Source organism: Neopelma chrysocephalum, unplaced genomic scaffold (assembly GCF_003984885.1).
Source record: "Neopelma chrysocephalum unplaced genomic scaffold, ASM398488v2 Primary Assembly neopelma1_88, whole genome shotgun sequence".
NCBI classification, from domain to species: Eukaryota; Metazoa; Chordata; class Aves; order Passeriformes; family Pipridae; genus Neopelma; species Neopelma chrysocephalum.
Genome location: NW_020897750.1, coordinates 3,073,184 through 3,091,237, shown reverse-complemented (window position 1 = coordinate 3,091,237; position 18,054 = coordinate 3,073,184). Strand labels below are relative to the sequence as shown.

Genomic DNA, 18,054 nt, shown 5'->3' with positions numbered 1-18,054 from the left:
TTTACTTCTTCCTGCCAGGCCTCTGTGCTTCAGAATTTTGATTCCTGCATGGGCTTAATTTGGCAGTAGTCAGAAAAGATGAATGATTTCTGAAAATGCTGAGGATTTCGTTTCATTTGGTTTTCAAAGTGGCATGAATTACACAATGCAGAAGAAACCTCTATCCTTGATGCTAGTATTCCAGTTATTTTTCCTATTTTATGATGGTGTCTGTATAATGGTCCATGTATTTTTATTCTAAAAATACAAAGTATGACTAGAAAGTAAAAAGCAAACTGCAAGGCAAATTAAAAGTACTCATTAAAAGCCTAAAAGCAATGATCCCCATGTATGTGTGCATTTAAATACTAATGAAGGGCACTGTGATGTTTTGTGGAGCATTCAGCTGAGGCATTTCTTGGTTAAGAAGTCTTGTGTAGCTGGTATTAGTGGTTTCCACCACATAAATTGTCAGAACTTCAGAGCCCTGACCCCTTATTCTTATTTCTTAATCAGTAATTTGGGATTGCTGGAATTGGTTACATAGAAGCAGCTGAGGGAATAGAGGGAGTGGTAGAAGCACAGGCAGAAGCACATTATGACCATGCTGAGTTGTGAAAGAAATGTAGTGCTTATAGTTTCTTTTTTATTTAAACAGCCTCTATTGAATATGACAGAGAGTGCCCCAAACCAAAAGTAATGTCTCCTGTCCTTTCAGCTTTAGATATTGACTGTATTTTATGGTACCTAGTAGAAGAAATGACAGTCAGGTGGAAAATGAATTAATGAGAGCAGCAGCAGCATTTTAACTGGTGAGTTCACAACTTTTTGATAGTCCATTTGTTTCAGGTGGCAGTTTTTGAGGTGACCTCATTTGTGTTTGTCTGTTAGATCAAACCCTTATTATTGTCATTACTACTACTTCTGTCAGGGACTGCTGTTTTCCTTCTCTGTTATACATGAGCTGCCAAGCAAGTAAAATAGAACCTGCAGCTTTGTTTAAATGACAGCTGCTTAAGCAGAAAATGTTTTGCCAGTTCTTCAGTATTTGTTTTCTGGTTGCAGAGCTGTTGATGCACTCAAGCCATGGGCCATCATTATTTTCTCGTTTTGTTGCTTCCTTTAAAGTATCGCTAATTTACTAATGAACTCGTAGCAGAAGACAGTTCAATGGCTTAAGCAGGTTTTTTCAAATGCATTTTCCTCTTAAAGCAGAGCATTAAATGAAAATCAGATTTGCCTTCTTTATGTGTTTGCTTGTGCCTCATGCCTCAGTAGACACAGAAATACCCTTATACAGCTTGTAAAATTTTGCTGTGCCATGTTTTGGAGTCAACAGCTGTTCAATTAATTGTGCACTTCTGTTCATGCCCTCACAGGCTGGGGAAATGCATTGTCTTCAGAAGGGCTGCACAGCTTTAGCTGGTAGGCTACAACTCAGTAAACAATTTGGTATTTCCCAAGATAGGGAAGAGCATTTCCAGCTCATTATTTTTAGCTCTGTGGGATTAACTTGGCTAAAATGCATTAAAATATTGTCATTCAAGTAAACAGGCTTCTTAAAAACGATAGTAAACAAATCTGTTGAGTAGGATGTTGACATATTCCTAGTTTGTAGAGTTGTTAAGTTGCTCTCATGTTAACATTTAAAACCACAGCTACTGCAGAATAGTATGGGAAAATAATATAACTTTATGAGAAAACAATAGCAAGATTAAGTTTGTAGCTGAAAGTATGATAAACTGTTAGACAAATTAGCATGGGAGGTAAAGAATAAACTGTTCAAATACATGAACTCATTTCCTATGGAGTCTTACACTTTTCTGTAAGAGTTAAACTTTTCCTCGTGTCCCTGTGTAATAGAATTCGCTGCTGTTTCACAGCTGGAAAAAACAAGTGTGATGAGATCAAGTGATTTACCCAGGACTCTGAAACAGGTCAGTAGAGTATAAGGGTTACAGTTCAATAGTCTTTTTACTCTGAGCCCCATGTATATTTACAGCCATGTTACTTAAGGTTGAAAAAATGCTCTTAGCAAGTTCATGCTCTTAGTGTGACTTATTCCCTTCATATCTAATCTCTCTGTTTTCAGTGACAGGACCCAGTGACCCCTTCTTGACTACTGTTCTGCTGTAATGTCCTGCTTTAAGTAATAAAAAACTTTTCTTTCATATCTAATCTGCCCTCTGCTTTTGTAAATGCATTACTTCTTGTTCTGCATGCTTTTCAGTCTTTATGTTCTCCTCATACATGTTGTTTCTATATTAGTGAAATCTGCAGCCTGTTGGCTGCTTGTGGCTCTTGAGATTTTTGGGGATGGGAATTGAGCAAAGCTAAAGAATACAAATGAACCTTTTATTTTTAACCATATGCAGTTCCCTTCTCAAAGGTTTCTTTCGTAATGTGGCAAGATTCAACGACTGACTTGCTTTCTACTGGTGTAAACATACTTATTTCCCTTTTACTTTTCCTTCCTTGGAGTGCTCTGTTGCTCTCCCCTTGGATGCACAGTCAATAGGTAACATTATCCATGAGTTAAAATGAGAAACATTTTTACAGAGCTTAGTGTAAGTATTCCTGCTGGACTAGTCTCAAACATACATAATTTGAGGAATGATTGAACAGAAGTTGATAAAAGATTGTATTTAAAGAAAAATCAGTATGTTTATGTTTCCTGGAACTTATGATTTGGACAATCATCAGTGCACAGGTTGTCTAGCAACAGGATTCCTCTTCCAAAAACTAGTTCAGATGTTCCATGGTCATATTCCTTACAGTTTATTTAAAAATAATCCCCCCACCTCATGATAGAACATTAACCAAACTTGTGGATTGAGAATAAAAATTTCAAAATTAAAAATTCATAATTAATTACAGTACGTATTTAGAATGGAAGGATGACATACTCTGTTCCCTGCTACCATACCAAGGTATGGTTCAGCTGGTGAACAAGCAAGGAAAAGGGGAGCTGACACAGATAGCAGTGTGTGGAGAAGGTATGTTATGGAGCAGCAAGAAGAATGTCTGTTTTTCTCTTTTCTTTCCTCCCATGGGAGCATAAGAATTATCTTGAATAATTCACTGGCAAGTCACAGAAAATGGTATGATCCAGAGTGTTTGCTGTGTGAGGCTTGCAAAAGTTATAAATTCAATTCCCTTTTGTGTCTTCTAAGGATTTGTATGTTGCATGGGACCAGTCTGATGTGACACTTGTTGGAATTGGGTGGGTTTGTTTGTGATTTTGGGCTAAGTGGAGAATAGTTAGAAGTTCTTGTAGTTTGAGTAAATGATTGTTTACATGTAAGAAAGAAGTCAAAATTTTCACTTTTCAGAATGCATGATGAGATTCCTGTCTTTTTCCTTAAAATACTATGGCAAAGTGAGTTCCTGCTGTATGTTACTATGTCTTCATTTTCCCTTTCTTCTCTTCCACTGGTAGAGTAGCCTAAAAAAGGCTTTACTTACGCACCTTTTAACATTACCCAAATATTCATGAACTTAATCAGGGATTAACACTATTTTTGCTTTGTTTCTTCAATTGAAAGTGACTACTACAACCTGAAGATTATAACCTGCTAGAACCCCAAGGCTCTTACAACTTCAGATGGCTGGGCTGACCTGCACTGTGCAGACTGCAATGGCTGGGGATGTGCAATGTGTGTGTAATGAGAAGATGCTCCGTGGACTGTGTGGCTCGTAGCGTTACACAGTCACACAAAAACGGGTTCCTCTCGGCCCTGAATCCGTGATCCCGTTTGCAGTTCTCTAATTGCCACCAGCAGAAGACAGGAGCAATGTCAGGGTTTTTTATGGCCCATTGCTCGTTGCCTAGCAGCGTTGATCAACAAAAGTACAACCTTTTCTTTTCCTGTAACCTTGGTGAACCCAGGCTTGGACAGAGATCACCAGCAGGGAACAAGGGGTTCTGAAGTCGTGTGAAACTGTTGCTCGGTGTCTGTTAGCAGCATCTGAGGGAAACCGTCTCTTCTTGACCTCTTTGTTACCTTTGCCCTCTGGTCTTCCTTCTCTCTCTCATCAAATCTTAGAATAAAGCAGGCACCATCCTAGGAAGATGTGGAAGATGGGAAGTTTAGAGACAAGGCAACCATGCTAAGATGTATCCTGCCATTTTTCGGGAAAAAGAGCTGAGCCGGTTCCCAGACTGTGGTGTCAGACCCTCCTCTCATGGAAGGAGAAACAGACTTCAGCCATCACAGTAAGGTTTATTCTTATTTAGAGAAGCTTTCCAAGTATTTTAGGGTAGGCAAAATAATCCATAGAGGAAAAGGAAATTAGGGTGCTAAGAATTTCCTGGTTTACGTCTTTTAGAAGGGATTTCACAAAGTGAACTAGGAGGGTTATTGAATGTGTTTGGAAATGATTAGGGATCTGCACTATGTGTTTTTTGTCTGATCAAATCTTTTCATTTGATCAGAGCCTGTAAAATAAGTGCAAAGAGTAAGTTGCTTGTTTCACCTTAATTTCAAACTGTACATTGTTAGTCTAACTGGACTAGGAGGAATGACTTTTCACACCCTTGCTTGCTGAACAGAGCAAATTGTGTTCACCAAAACAGGATTTCTTTATTTTGAGCTGTGAATATGATTTGTCTGTCTTCACTGAACAACAGCTGCTATATTTGATATCTGCAGGACTCAAAACAAGTAACTGAAGCCACTCTCTTAACTTCTGATTTACAGAAGTAGGGAACATAGGACAAGAGCTACAGATGAAAAACAGTTTCAGTAAAAGTAAAAAAACCCTTTTTGTTGTTTTTAAGTGCTGTGATGTAGCACTTGTAACCTGACTGGTTCTTTCTGCATGCAGTGAAAATAGAACCCGAGCAGATTTGAAAATTAATGTTTCAAACTGTAAGTAAATCAAATACTGTCATCCTTTGGTTTTCTTTTTCATTATCTATTAGAATGTGGCATTCTCTTATAAGTGAAAAAGTCTTTACTGTGGGACTCTTTGGTGCTGTCATTTCCACATCTGCAACAACTGGGCAGACCATGTCCGCTGTACAGCACTAGGACAACTTAAAAGCCACTGAATGCTTTATTTCTGTACCAAGATTATTTTGGTATTTGGATTATTATTCAAGTTATTTTGAATTATCATGTGTTGAAAGTCCTGGTTTCATGTCTTTCAAAATGCGCGTGGCTTTCAGTTTAGCTGGAAGACGCTGCTCCACACACCCATTTCCACCACATGCAATTCCTTGCTGTGCACTTTCTTATATTAGAAATGCTACTGACCCTCCACGCCCCGAGGTCAGGGGAAAGGTCAGCATTTGAGCATGTGCCTTACAGGTGATTGAATAAGGGTCCTGGAACACAGGCTATGGCTGAGTTTTGTCCCATTAGATGAGTCAGTTTTCCATTTTTGGTGTGGTAAATTCCATATGCAATGAAACAGGAAATTTCAGAGGGAAACTGGAGTAATTAAAATAATTCTGTTCGGCCCATTGCCAGTTCTTTCATCTTAGAAAACATTGCTGTGGAGACACGCACAGATCCTGTGAATTAGTCTGGTCTGGATAGCTATCATCTAACATTTTTGAACATTTGAATCTGAAGTGCAAAGGCATTTCTGTGGAACAGTTTGAATGCTTTTGGTTTCATAATTTTTCTTTTTTCTCTCTTGGTTCCTCTTAGAGATTAAGGCTGGACTAAAGGGATCCTCAGGCTAGTGTGGCACTTCCTCATATAGACTGCATGACAAAATCACCCCAGAAGAAGAGATTTTTATGAGAAAGGCTTGTATAAATTATGAAGAAAAAGAATTTTGCATTGAAAAGCTGAAACAGATATTTAAATATTGCGCAAGCTGGATAGAATTAAGGCTAGTCTTGTTTTTTAGTTTCTAAATCTAAAAGCCATAACATTTTCTCTCCTCCTGTGCCTAAATCTAAAGTGTTAATAATAAACCACTTTGTTTGTGCTCCAAGACGTTGCCTAAGAGAGAAACAAATTGCTGCCGGTGCCAAAGATAAATCCTGTTATTCTGAAAATTATTCCTCAGCCAGCTTCTGGGTAACTTAATTTCCCAGATGGTTCTTGATGAAGCAGCGGTGGAATCAATTGCTCAGAGATTTTTGCTATGACGACAGCGGTGTGAGGGCAGTGAGTGTGACCGGGAGCCCGGCTGGGAGCAGCCGCATTCCCGTGCGTGGATCTCAGCCGCAGTCCATAGGGCTCAGTCCACAGGTCCCCTCAGCAGTACCTATAGAGAGCCCTTAGATGGTGCTGTACAGCAGCGCTCGGCCCTTCGGCGCGGTACCTCCGCTGCCTCCGGGATGCCGGTGCCCCGCCTCAGGGCGGGCTGTAATACACTGGCAAAAGGCCTCCTTGGCCTTTCATCCCCCACTGGTCTTGGGCCATGGATGGAATTTCAACTTTTTTTGATGAAGTACATGAGTAAAAAAAAAAAGCTGTTGCAGGAATAAGTTTTAGCAGCAAAAGTGGCCATCAGGACCTGTGTGTTCACATCAAGGTGTTCCGCTCAGTCAGAGCTTTCTGCCCAAGAGAGGGAATGCCCCCCTTTGTTTCCTAACACTTATACTCAACCACTAAGTAATGCGTTTTCCTGTCCTTTGTTTTCTGTATATCCAAGTATCCATGTCCAGGTCTAAAATTTTGCCATAGTTCAGTCTGAAGAACCTGAAAAAGCTGTCTCTGAGCACTGCTAATTAGGATCAGTAAATGAAATCTGTCAGTAGAGACATATGAAATATTAAAATCAAACGTGGATTTCAGTAACTGCAATAATTTAACTCTTATAAAACTTGAATCATGCCATGCTTGAACATCCATGTCAAATATATTACTATCTGTCTCTAAAACAAAGTGCTTTTTAAATAATAGTTAAGGAGTTTTTGAGGGCATTTGAGGATCATTGTGATGGAAGAATAGTGTTCACCCTGGGAACTTCCTCACATAAGGTGAGGTGTTGTGGCTTTCAGGTTAAGTCTTCCATGCTGTGAAACTCACTTTATTTCTGAAGAATTAGGGATGCAGATTTAGGAATTTGAGTTGTGCTGTCAATTACAACAGACTGGAGGAATGGAATTTCCTCCAGCAGGATGGGTTTCAAGCCACAAAGTAAATTTTATTTGGAAGCCATTGGTGAAATTATTAAAGAGAGTTATTAGACAACTCTCAAATACTCTTGGTATTTAGACTTTTCTTTTGTAGTGAGGCAGGAGAGAACTGAAATGTTGAAAACAAATTGATCTCTGCCCCTCGGAAAAGAGTTATGTGATTGGTTTTTTTTAAGTTGGAAATATAGGCTTCCTATAGTTTTACTGTGTTCTTATGCACATTCCTGTAATTTGTAAATGTTTCCCACCTGTTACTGCGATTTGAGGGGTTCAAGCCTGGGAATATTCTGCTAAAGCAAGTGAAATATGCATATGAAATAATTCATGTTTTCAGAATGACTTCATTTAGACATGACTTTTATTTATTTAGAGAGAGAGAAAGAGAAAGAGCTGGTGTTGTTACAGTCTCTACTCTATTTTTTTAATCTCTGTAACTTCCTATAACCCAGCTTTTATTTTTTTGACATTTGAAATGTCCCAGACTGCATCAACTGAGTATCCACTGTGCATTCCACTTGTCCCAGTAATTCTCATCCTATGGTCTCTGTATGCTGTTATTTTAGGTGTATCCTTTGCCATTATGTGGATTGTTAACATTTCCCCAAATTCTGCTGCCATGGAGGTGTCAACAAGTACTGAGATTTTCTTTCTTGTGTGTCGAGAAACTCTGTAGCTGAAATCACTGTGACAAGTTAAATGTTACTTGGTGGTGACTTGTAGCCTAAAGCTGGTGGCTGTAAGTTCTCACCTGTGAAAGAGGAATCTTGTAGCTCTGCACAATATGTTCTTCCAGCTGCAGCTGAATTTCTGTTGTGTTAAAATCTTTAAGCAGCTGTAGCAGTGTGTCATGCTGATCTGGCATTTTGCATCCTCAGAGCTCTGCTCAAATATTTGAACTGAGTAAGGCAGTCCACTGAGCTCAGAGGTAGGTGAATGTCACAACAACTTTACAGAAAAAGAAACAGCACCTGGGAGGTTAAAGCAACTTTTCCTCATCATGCAGCAAGTCAATGGTGGGGCTGGAATTACAGCCCAGGAGGTTCCCGGCTCATGCTACACCATGCTGTGGAGAAAGGTCATTTCCTGAAATAGTACAGAAGGTTTGTTATTGATAATAGGGTAACAAAGGGCTCTAGATATATTAATAGGTCACTGTATACTGCCCTTAATAATACATAATTTAGCGACCTTGCAAAATGGGCTACATCGTATTTTTCTGCAGCAATATCACTTTCACACTAAGTTTTGTCTACTACACTCCAGATAGGTATTTTTGTTTTGGCTCTTCTAACACAGCTTTATTTAAAGTAAATAGGGACATTTACAAAGTAGGCATAAGTAGCCTCCTGATTAGCAGCCACATAAAGCTGCCTGTTCAGCTCCCCTTTCAGGTCAGCACAGCTCCTCTGCTGTGACCAGTGCGTGTTCCTGGGCCCACAGGCAGCAGCCGGGACACTCTCCTCTGCCACTTGGAAGCCACTGAGCAGAGCTCTGCCTGCCCGAGGAGAATACAGAGGTGATGGAGGATTTTGGTGGCAACATTGTCCCTGTGTTGTGTGAGACACAGGCAGTGCTGTCATACCTGGGTGCTGCAGGAGCTGAGGTGCAAGCGTGGGAGCCCACAGAGCTGCCAGATTTGGTGATGGTCTCAGGCCTTCCAGGGAGGAAGGCAAACCTAGTGTCCACCCAGTGGGACAGGGTAGAGGATGCTGAATACTTGTGAAGGGGTTTTCATTGAGATTCGGTCCCAGCCATTCCTCAGATGACCTTGGGGGATAGGATATTTGGTAGTTATTGTTGGATCTTGTAAATTTTTATCTTAATCTGCTTTTTATAAAATGCTGTTGATCCCCTTTGAACTTTATTACTTCAGCAGTGTACTTACTGAAGGTTTCTGTTTCTTCTCAAAATGAATTATTTGAACTGCTAGGTTATTTAGCAAATTCAAAAGTAGTAAGTATGAAACAAATTTATTTTTTTACTGAGCGCCTGAATCTGTATCTACAGTTGAGAGAGGAACAAAATGGTATTTTGTCTTAGCCAAATCTGAAGTATTGCAGTGAATAATGGTGAGAAGAACAACATTCACAAAGCAAATAGGTATCAAATCAATGTACTCAGCCCCGTTTTAGTTTGAGTTTGGGTGAAGTAAGTGTCTCCAAACAAGTAAATACAAGGGGAAGAAAAGGTGGAAAACAAAATGTGTAAGGAAAGTAAAGAAGCAGAGCATGGGTAAGATACAGAAATGGCAAGAGTGTTCTCTCCTCTTTGTTGCTGTGGATATACGTATTTGAATTAAGGAAACAATGGGAGCTTTATGTGCTGTATTTGCTTTTTAATGCATGTTGGTTGAAGTAATTGGATCTGTTGTTGTGGGCATGGGAATGCCAGCTTGGCTCTTACGGTCACTGACTTGTGAACATGACCTTCTGGAGGTCAAAACACTGGAGAGCTTGCTCTGTTTGATTCTCAGAGGTACAGTCATAATAGTTATTGCTTTGAAAAAACAATGTAGATGTTCCCTGCCTCTGTCTAGTTTGTTATTTGTACTGAATTGTGGGATGTTTTTTGTGGTTGTGTTGTTGTTGTTGCTTTTTTGTTTGGTTTTTTTTTTACTAATTAATCTGTTTAACTATTTTCTAGTGGACTCAGAGTTTTTGAGGTTTGTTTTTTGTTGGGGTTTTTTTTTGTTGTTTTTTTTTAAACCACAGTTAAGTTTTCAGGAACAAAGTTGATTGATCAGAGATTGAATTGTAAATGTTAGTGTTTGGTGCTTGATCTGACATCCTGTGATCATTCTTCCCAATGATCAAGTCAGCCAGATATAGTCAAAGAGTCCCACATAGGAAAAACTGTGTACTTTCAAGGAGAGAGAGAGAGAAAAAAGTCTCTTGTGATTGATGCCAAATAATTCATGGCAAATGCTGATGGCTCCATAATTTCAGCATTGAGTACATCTGCCTCCCCTACTAGGGGACTCTAAAGAGACCTGAGTAAAACATCCTACAAAAAAAGAGACAAATGATCCCTTTAGAGAGAGAGAGAGTCAGTTCATGCTCCTGGGCAGTGCAAAGCTTGAGTTCTTTTGGCAGAAAGGGAGGTTTCAAGGTCTATGTGGTTTGTATTTTCTGGCATCAGATGGCTTTGTGGTGCCTCTTTTTATGAATCCTTTCCAAGAGTTAGGGAAATAGCTGTCAGTCCTCAACTTTCCTCATCTGTCAAAACGTATAGTATTTTAACACCAAGCATGACATGAAACAACCCACAGATTTTGTGGTCACTCACCCAGTCTTCTGGACTTACAGCAAAGCAATCACAGCATTGGTGATTAGATTGCCTACTGTGTAAACTTTATGTTCCTGGATAGTTTACATGGGGGCAGTTGTACTTCCTCAAATTCTTTATTTCTCTCTAAAACCTCATCAATATACAGCTGTCATGTTGCCTCTATCAAAGATTCAGTTTGAGCTGATTTGAATGTGTGGGGGTTTTTCCCAGTCTTGGTGAATAGCCTTGCATTACACTGCTCCTCAAAATGCTGCTCACATTACCAGCTGAAATCTGCATCTGCTGTAGAGCTGTTTGGGATCTGTGGGTTGGCTTACTCTGTCTAGGTAGTGGTGATGTTTTTCTGGAGTTAGGAGAGTTCAGACATCCTTAAAACTGGACTTCTACTTACAGCAAATTTGAGTATTTTTATGTCTTGCTAGAGAGCCTTATTTTTTTCCTGCTGCTCTGTGGCTTGATCGGGGCAAGCAGCACGCTGTATATCTGCCTGCACTTGTTTGGAATTGATGTGGTGCCCTGTGTTTTGTCCTCAGATTTACAGCGAAGGTAAAACGAACAACCACTTGTTACCATCTTTTTTTTTACCCTCCTCAATACGTGAAACTGCTCCATGGTCCTTCAGAAGCATATTGGGCTACTCAGAACCAGGGAAAACGTGCTAAACAAAATGGTGAGCAGAATCCTAAATTGATTGTCTCTGGTCCAATTCCTTCGAGGTTCTGCACTTCTGATTTGTTCTTGACAAGGGCTTTTTCACTGCTTTGCGATGGGCAAGAACTACTGGGGATATAAAATGTTTTGTAGCTGGAGAAGATACAGGGCTGGAAAAATTAGGAGTCCCAGCTATTGTGTGAATAACTTTACAGGCATAACTTTTTTTCAAGAGGCTTGTTTGTGGTTAAGTAGTTCAAGGCATTGCGCTTAGTCAGCAAACCTGTTTTCTGTAGCCCAAAATAGATTTAAATCCATTTGGACCCCTCCTGCTCCCCCCCACCTCCCTGGTTTTTTTTCCTTGATATCTTTTGTTTACGTGATTTGGCCTTGCTAAAACTATCCATCCCTCAAGATTCCTTTTGTTCATACTTTAAGATTCTCATGAAGGTGTATTTCTACAATCTTTTTGGCAGTGAATTGTACTGTGTATTGTTCCCCTTTTCCTTCCTTCTGTCTGTAGATGGAAAGCTGTTAGAGCTGGTTTGAAATCCATGCTACTTTTAATTACTAAGGGCAAAGTCCCACCTTTGCAAGGCTCTTCTCTTTCATTTCCTTCCCCTCAGTATCTTTGCATCATTGTCTTCTGACTTCTGCCTGAGAGGGCAGGCTGCAGTCCTGGCAGTGAGAGGCACCTGACAGGTGCAGTCCTCTTCACCACTGGTAGATAAAGGAAGATGCATTTTTCAGCTGCAGTCAGAAAATGATCCACACTATAATCCTGACTGTTTCTCTTCAGAAGAAGGTGAACTTCTATCGTGCATCTGACTGGCTGATGCTACAGTATGGAGTCTTTATTTATAGATGTGTGTAAATAAAAATAAATCTTCCTCTGCAGACTGCCAAATTGTATTTCCCAAAAGCTGAAGAAGCTGCAGTCCGTTAAATCTGGAGGTGATGACTTAGCCCAAGTCTCTAGAAAAGAACACCTTTTGTTCAGAAAGATTTTTTTTAATTTGGCTGCTGACATGGGTTGTCTGCTGTTTCTTCCTGCAAGAAAGAAAGAAAATATTGTTCTTATTTTTAATGTGTTAAAAAAAGTCACCACACCATGGTATTTAGTGTGCTTGCATTAATTCATGTTTTGAGTTAAAGAAATCATGTATAGTTGAAGGGGTATATGATACAGTGGCAGCACAGACAAAACAAGATGTGCAGGCAGGGGATGAGGATGGATAATTACTTAAAGAAGGTGTTCATCTTCTGACATTATTTCTTCATATATACTTCTGACATCTGCAAGGAGGAGGGTAGATCACTGGAAGCAGGCGCCCTGAGCAGTTGGTGTGTCTGTATGCTGTTCACCTTTCCAGGATGTGGGTTTGAATTACAGTGCACTCTTTGATCATTATCAGGAAAAAAGAACCATATTTTGAACTGGAAGTACCTTGAGGTTAACTTCCATGCCTTATAAATTAAGAAAAAACACTTCCTTCAGGACCAGCCTGTGAGACACAGAGGATGCAATACCTGTTTTCTAGTTAAGCTGCATTATTCTATTTTCTGACACCGCTCATGTCCAAAACAACCTGAAGGCTCCATCAGGGCACAGCCATATTGAGCTTCCTGGTGAGAAAGGGTTGGTTTCAGGCCCTCCTGCAGGTCTTTGATTAGAGTCTCAAACTCCTGCCTCCCGATTCCTAGGGAGTTTTATTGCCAATCTCAGGTCCTCCCTTTAATGAGCCAAAGACTGGATGGGCTCCAGCACAGCTTGATTGTCCATTAGTAAGAGAAACTGCTAATTACCAAGAAAGCCTCAAGATGTATTGGTGTGGGCAGATGATGGTGTGTGGACAGGCTGCTGCCTTATCTTGGGCTGTCTCTGCCCAGTGTCCCAGACTGCCTGCTGGAGTTGAAAAGGGTGAGACTTTCTTCCTCTGCCTAGCAGCAGACTCTGGCTTGTGTCTGTGGGTAGGAGGTTTCCCACCTTCCCGGGAGATCTTTCAAAGACCTTTGAAAGAGGTGGCAGGGAATCTTTCCTTGAGGGTAGCTTTCTTCATTGGTTGTCTTGTTTATTGCCAGGAAGGAAGAGTAAACAAGGCTACCATCAGAATGCAAGTTGAATGCTTCCTTGGGATGGTATAAGATTTCAGATTTCACTTGACTAACAATATTAATTGTGCTATTGGGTGTTGCAGATGCTTTTTGCCTTTTTTTTTTTTTTTGTTAACAGGAAAGAAGTCTTCAGAAAGTCCCCCTCAGAAAGACTGTGATGAGAAGATGTGAGAGACTTGGCAGTCTTACTGCGGAAGCAAGATAATTGATCTGAGTTTGTTAGGACATTGCAACTTGTTACAACAAGTGAGAAACTGGACACACCCACAGAAAGAATAGAGCAAGAGAAGACAAGGTATGTGCACTTCTGCAGGGGTGGAAGTTCTCTGGCTTTCAGTGTTTGCACAGTAAATTCAATGTCAACATACGTACAGACAGGAGATCTCAGAGGAATTAGAGGTAAATAGCCTTTCTTTTTGAGGTTTCTACAAAGAGCTGCAGAGCTAAGGGATTTCTTTTGAGTTTTTGGCCTGTCATGAATTGGCAGGTGACTTGGGAGGAGGTAGTCCCTGGTCATTTGGCAGTGCCAAGAGCAAGCTTTGAACCATGCAGGCCTAGGGCAGCTAGGAAACATTCCCACTGGATACTTCAGAGTCCTGGCCTTTCCTTGACTGCCAGTGACAGTTTTAGGTGATATTTATTTTCATTTGGTCATTAAAAGTAAAAGTTAGGTGTCTTTGTTCCTCTCTTAGACTAGCCTAGGAAGCTAAAAAAGTTAAATGGGAAACATTTTCTGAACTGTACAGCAACATACCCCACCTGTTTTGTTTTGGCTCTCTAAATGTGGAGGATTCTTGAAGTATCTACCACCAAATGAGAGCTTGGATCTTGACAAGTTATTAATTAGGTGACAAAAAACTAATGACAACACTTATGTGACTTGTGGTGCCAATTGCAAATATAAAAGTTGAGGAACAGGCTTGTTACAGTGACAGAATCAAAAATCCTGATGGAAAATGTCCAGTTTCTACAGATTGCTCAAGAAAAACTCTCTGTGTATGGGAATTTGGGAACCAAATCCAAGGGTAGTCGGTTAAAAGATGGGCAGTAGTGCTTATTGTCAGGAGCCACAAATTCTGCCCCAGAGGAAATTCCTGTGTCTTTTAAAGCTTGTCTGTGACAGCAAAACATTCTGCTGGAAGAAACCTCTGAGCAATCCCAATTTATGGACTTTTTTTTTTTAATTATTCTTTCTCCTGAAGTTTAGTCAGTAGCATTTACCCTGAGAGCAAGATACTGGTTGGAATTGAGAAATTAATGGGTTCAGCTAGCAGGGCCAACCCTTTTACCAGTCATGGAGGTGAACTGTGAGCAGAATGAGCTTTTCATGTAAGTGGAGAGGGCCAGAGGAGGATAACAGTGATGTTCACAAGTATGGAGTGGCCTCTGCTTGTGGTGAGAGCAAACGGCGTGAGACCATCTGGCTCAAGGCACCCATAAAATAGCTTGGGGAAGGCTAATCAGGAGCTGTTTTTGCAGTGCAAGCAGTGTGGGGTAATTTCATGTATGACTGCAGCAAACAAAGTACTTCTTACATACTGGGTTTACGTGTAACTTGTGGAACAACAAGGTGCTGAAGATATGAGTAGTTTTAAAGAAAAGATCAGAGTTGGTGACAACAGCTCAGTCCTGCCTCTGTATCATAAGTACTTATGTCTTGTGCAGTCTCGTTAGGGATACGTCAGATGTGATTACTATGGCAGCAGCAAAGGGACCTTAATTAACCAAATAGCTCTTAGAAGAAAACATGATTGGATGCTTTTTTCCCTATTTAATTCCTTGTTACACAAGCTGAGCTGAGCACACAGGTCAGCTCACTGTTGTAAAGCAGAGCTGCTGCAACCAAGTTAAAGCAGGTACTTGGAAGAGCTTCAGATGGTAGGTACACACATGTAGATGTGTACAATAAACTTTTGCAGGGCACGTGGCATTGTTTTCCTGTTAAAATTGGATGTGAATTAAAATTTAATATGCAGTTATTAGCTTTAATAGACTATCCACAGGAAAGTAAAAATGTGACAACGGGGAACACCATCAGCCTGGTTGAATAGGGAACTTTTGCTGGAACTTGGGGAGGGAAAAAGAATTTATGACCTTTGGAAGATGGGGCAGACAACTCAGAAAAGGGTACAAGGGTGTTGTTAAGTCACGTAGAGAGAAAGCTAGAACTCAATCTGGCCACTGCTGTGAAATATAATAAAAAGTGTTTTTATAAATACGTTAACAACAAAAGGAGATCCAAGGAAAATCACCATCCTTTATTGGATGTGGAGGGGAACATTGTAACCAAGAATGAGGAAAATGCTGAGGTACTTTATGCCTTCTTTGACTGGTTATCCCCAGGGCAGCTGCCCCCTGAGCTGGTAGAGAGGGATGGGGAGCAGAATAGACCCCCTGCAATCCAGGAGGGGGGTCTTAAGACATTCCAGTCTTAAATTTAGTTTCCTGCTGTGCCACTTAGACACTCACAGGTCTACGGGACCAGATGGGATTCATCCAAGGGTTCTGAGGGAGCTGATGGAAGAGCTCACCAAGCTACTCTCACTGCAGGAAAGATACTGAGGTGCTGGAGCGTGTCCGGAGAAGGGCAATGGGACTGGGAAAGGGTCTGGAGGGTAAGTCCTATGAGGAGCAGCTGAGGGAGCTGGGGTTGTTTACTTTGGAGAAAAGGAGGCTCAGGGGAGCCCTTATTGCTCTCTACAACTACCTGAAAGGTAGTTACATCCCTGGAAGTGTTCAAGAAACAACTGGACATGGCACTTATTGCTATGGTTTAGCTGATGTGGTTGTGTTTGGTCAGTGGTTGGACTTGATGATCTTGGAGGTCTTTTCCAACCTTAATGATTCTGTGAAATACATTTATCCATAAAATGTGATGTCCCAATTTTGGGAAGTGTTTAAATGCACTCTTAATTATATTTTCCTGGTTTGAGTGGCCGGAGGACTGAACTTCCTGGCTCTGTCTATCTTAGAGAAATCTGTCACTTTGAGTAAGAATGAAACTTGACTGGTAAAAATGCAATCTTAGCACAGTATCACCATATAACTGGATCTTATTTATTTTTAATTGAAATGTCAACTTAAAAGATGCAGTGCATATTTTTAAATCACATTGACATTATATTTAGATTTTTTCATTAAGTTCTAGGTACACAGTCCCATTAAAAATAGGTAGCTATAAGTATAAAAACATGAAGTCTTAATGCTCCCTTACTAAATATTCAGAGTGCAAATGGGCATTGCTCTGGTAACACCTGTGAATAGAGCTATTCTGGTACATTTTAAAAGTGTCACTGGAATGAATGACAGCCACCAATGTATGCATATTATTTCAGAATCATACTGATGAAAGGAGCTCTCCTGCAACTGTTTCTCTTTACTTATAGTCCCATACCATTTAAATTTTTTTCTCAGTTTCAGGAATAAAAGATTATGTGATTTTATTGCTAAAACAAGTACTGCTTCTAACTGTGATGGAATGCAATTGTACACTGAATTGTACTGAAAGTCTAGATCCCTGAAAAACTGAAAGTTTTGATCCCTGCACTCAAGGAGTACAAGACATGTATAGTTTGTCATAATTTATTTTGCTGGTTCTATCAAAAAATTCTGCATTATACTGCTCACAGGGTTTTAGAGAAGTTAGTCCTACAAGGAAGCCAAATGACTTTTTGCTTTCTTCTCAAGGAGCACTTGCTCTCAGAACCCAGGCAAGCTCTCTGTGCATGACACTACAGAGGGTGAGCTGTGTGATGGTGTGGAGGTGCCTTTCCTGAGAAGGGGCTAGACCCAGGCTCATGTGATTATTTGTGGCAATGTGCTTAAGGAGGCAGTGAGAGCAAACCAGGGAAAACATGCTCCTATTCCTTCCTGCAGTCCTGCAATTTATGGTTCCACAGTCCTACTCAACTATGTGTGAGCACATTAGTTACAGCTTTGACCCTCCCAACTGGCTTCCTGTTAAATTTGTTAAAAAACAAATTCTTCGGTCTGGCGTGTGAATGAACATTCCAGTCTTAAATAACAGGGAAAGAATCAAGAAAGTATTTGATGGTTTTTTGACCAGCCAGAAAGTGAGGCCTATTTTTGGTTTTGGTCACTTTAGGCTGTGCTGCAAACATTGGCAGGAAGGTCTAGGGGCTCAGTGAGAGAGCATTTTTCTCTTCTTTATTTAAACAGGCACCTTCCCAGAAGAGTAACAATCCAAAGTTTACACTTCCAGTGCAATGCTGCCTGAGAAGTGCTGGATATAAAAAGATATGTGATAGAAAGTAGAGGTCTGAAAAGTAAAGTAGAGCAGAACTAAATGCAAACAACAGAGGATAGTACAGGAACTTGAAGTCTTTTTTCATTAGCTGGGGGTTTTGTGGGTTTTTTTTGTTGTTTTTTTTTCAGAGTTGTGCCATATGTTGCATTTTAATCATGGTTAAGGGGAAAGGAAATGAAACAATTAAAAAAAAGACAAACCAAAACAAAGCGAAGCCACCTCCTAGCATGGAAAGCCCTCTCCCATTTTAAAGTAGGGAAATAGGCTGCAGGGGCTTCCACAGGCTGCAGAAAAGGTGCCAGACTATCACTTTGTGCTCTTCTGGTGCGAAATTGTTGGAGTTTTTGGGGGGTTGTTTTGTTTTCCTTTTTTTTTAAACTTAATGAAACATTTCCAGTTGGTCTGTCCCCCCTACCCCTGCTACTGCTGAGCCCCAGCTCTAAGTTACCTTTTTCTTTTTTTTCTTCTTTTCTCTTTTAAAATGGTCAGTCATACATGTAAATCTGCCAGGTTGGTCACAGACAGCTGTTGTGCACATGTGGAAGCCCAGCAGCTGCATTTCTGATGTATTGCCTGGTATCTGGCAACTGGATGGCTTCCTAGGATACATAGTGTTACATTCCCGAGGGCTGTGCAAGGAGCCCAACAGCCA

At 40.5% G+C, this 18,054-nt stretch overlaps 1 long non-coding RNA gene across 1 annotated transcript; it reads left to right on the top strand.

Annotated features, from left to right (window-relative positions):
* The first annotated feature begins 3,855 nt into the window (after positions 1-3,855).
* Positions 3,856-17,392, top strand: LOC113972047. The gene is made up of 3 exons (XR_003535753.1): positions 3,856-4,195; positions 13,254-13,430; positions 17,315-17,392. It is a non-coding gene; the product is annotated as an uncharacterized LOC113972047 (long non-coding RNA).
* The last annotated feature ends 662 nt before the right edge of the window (positions 17,393-18,054 follow it).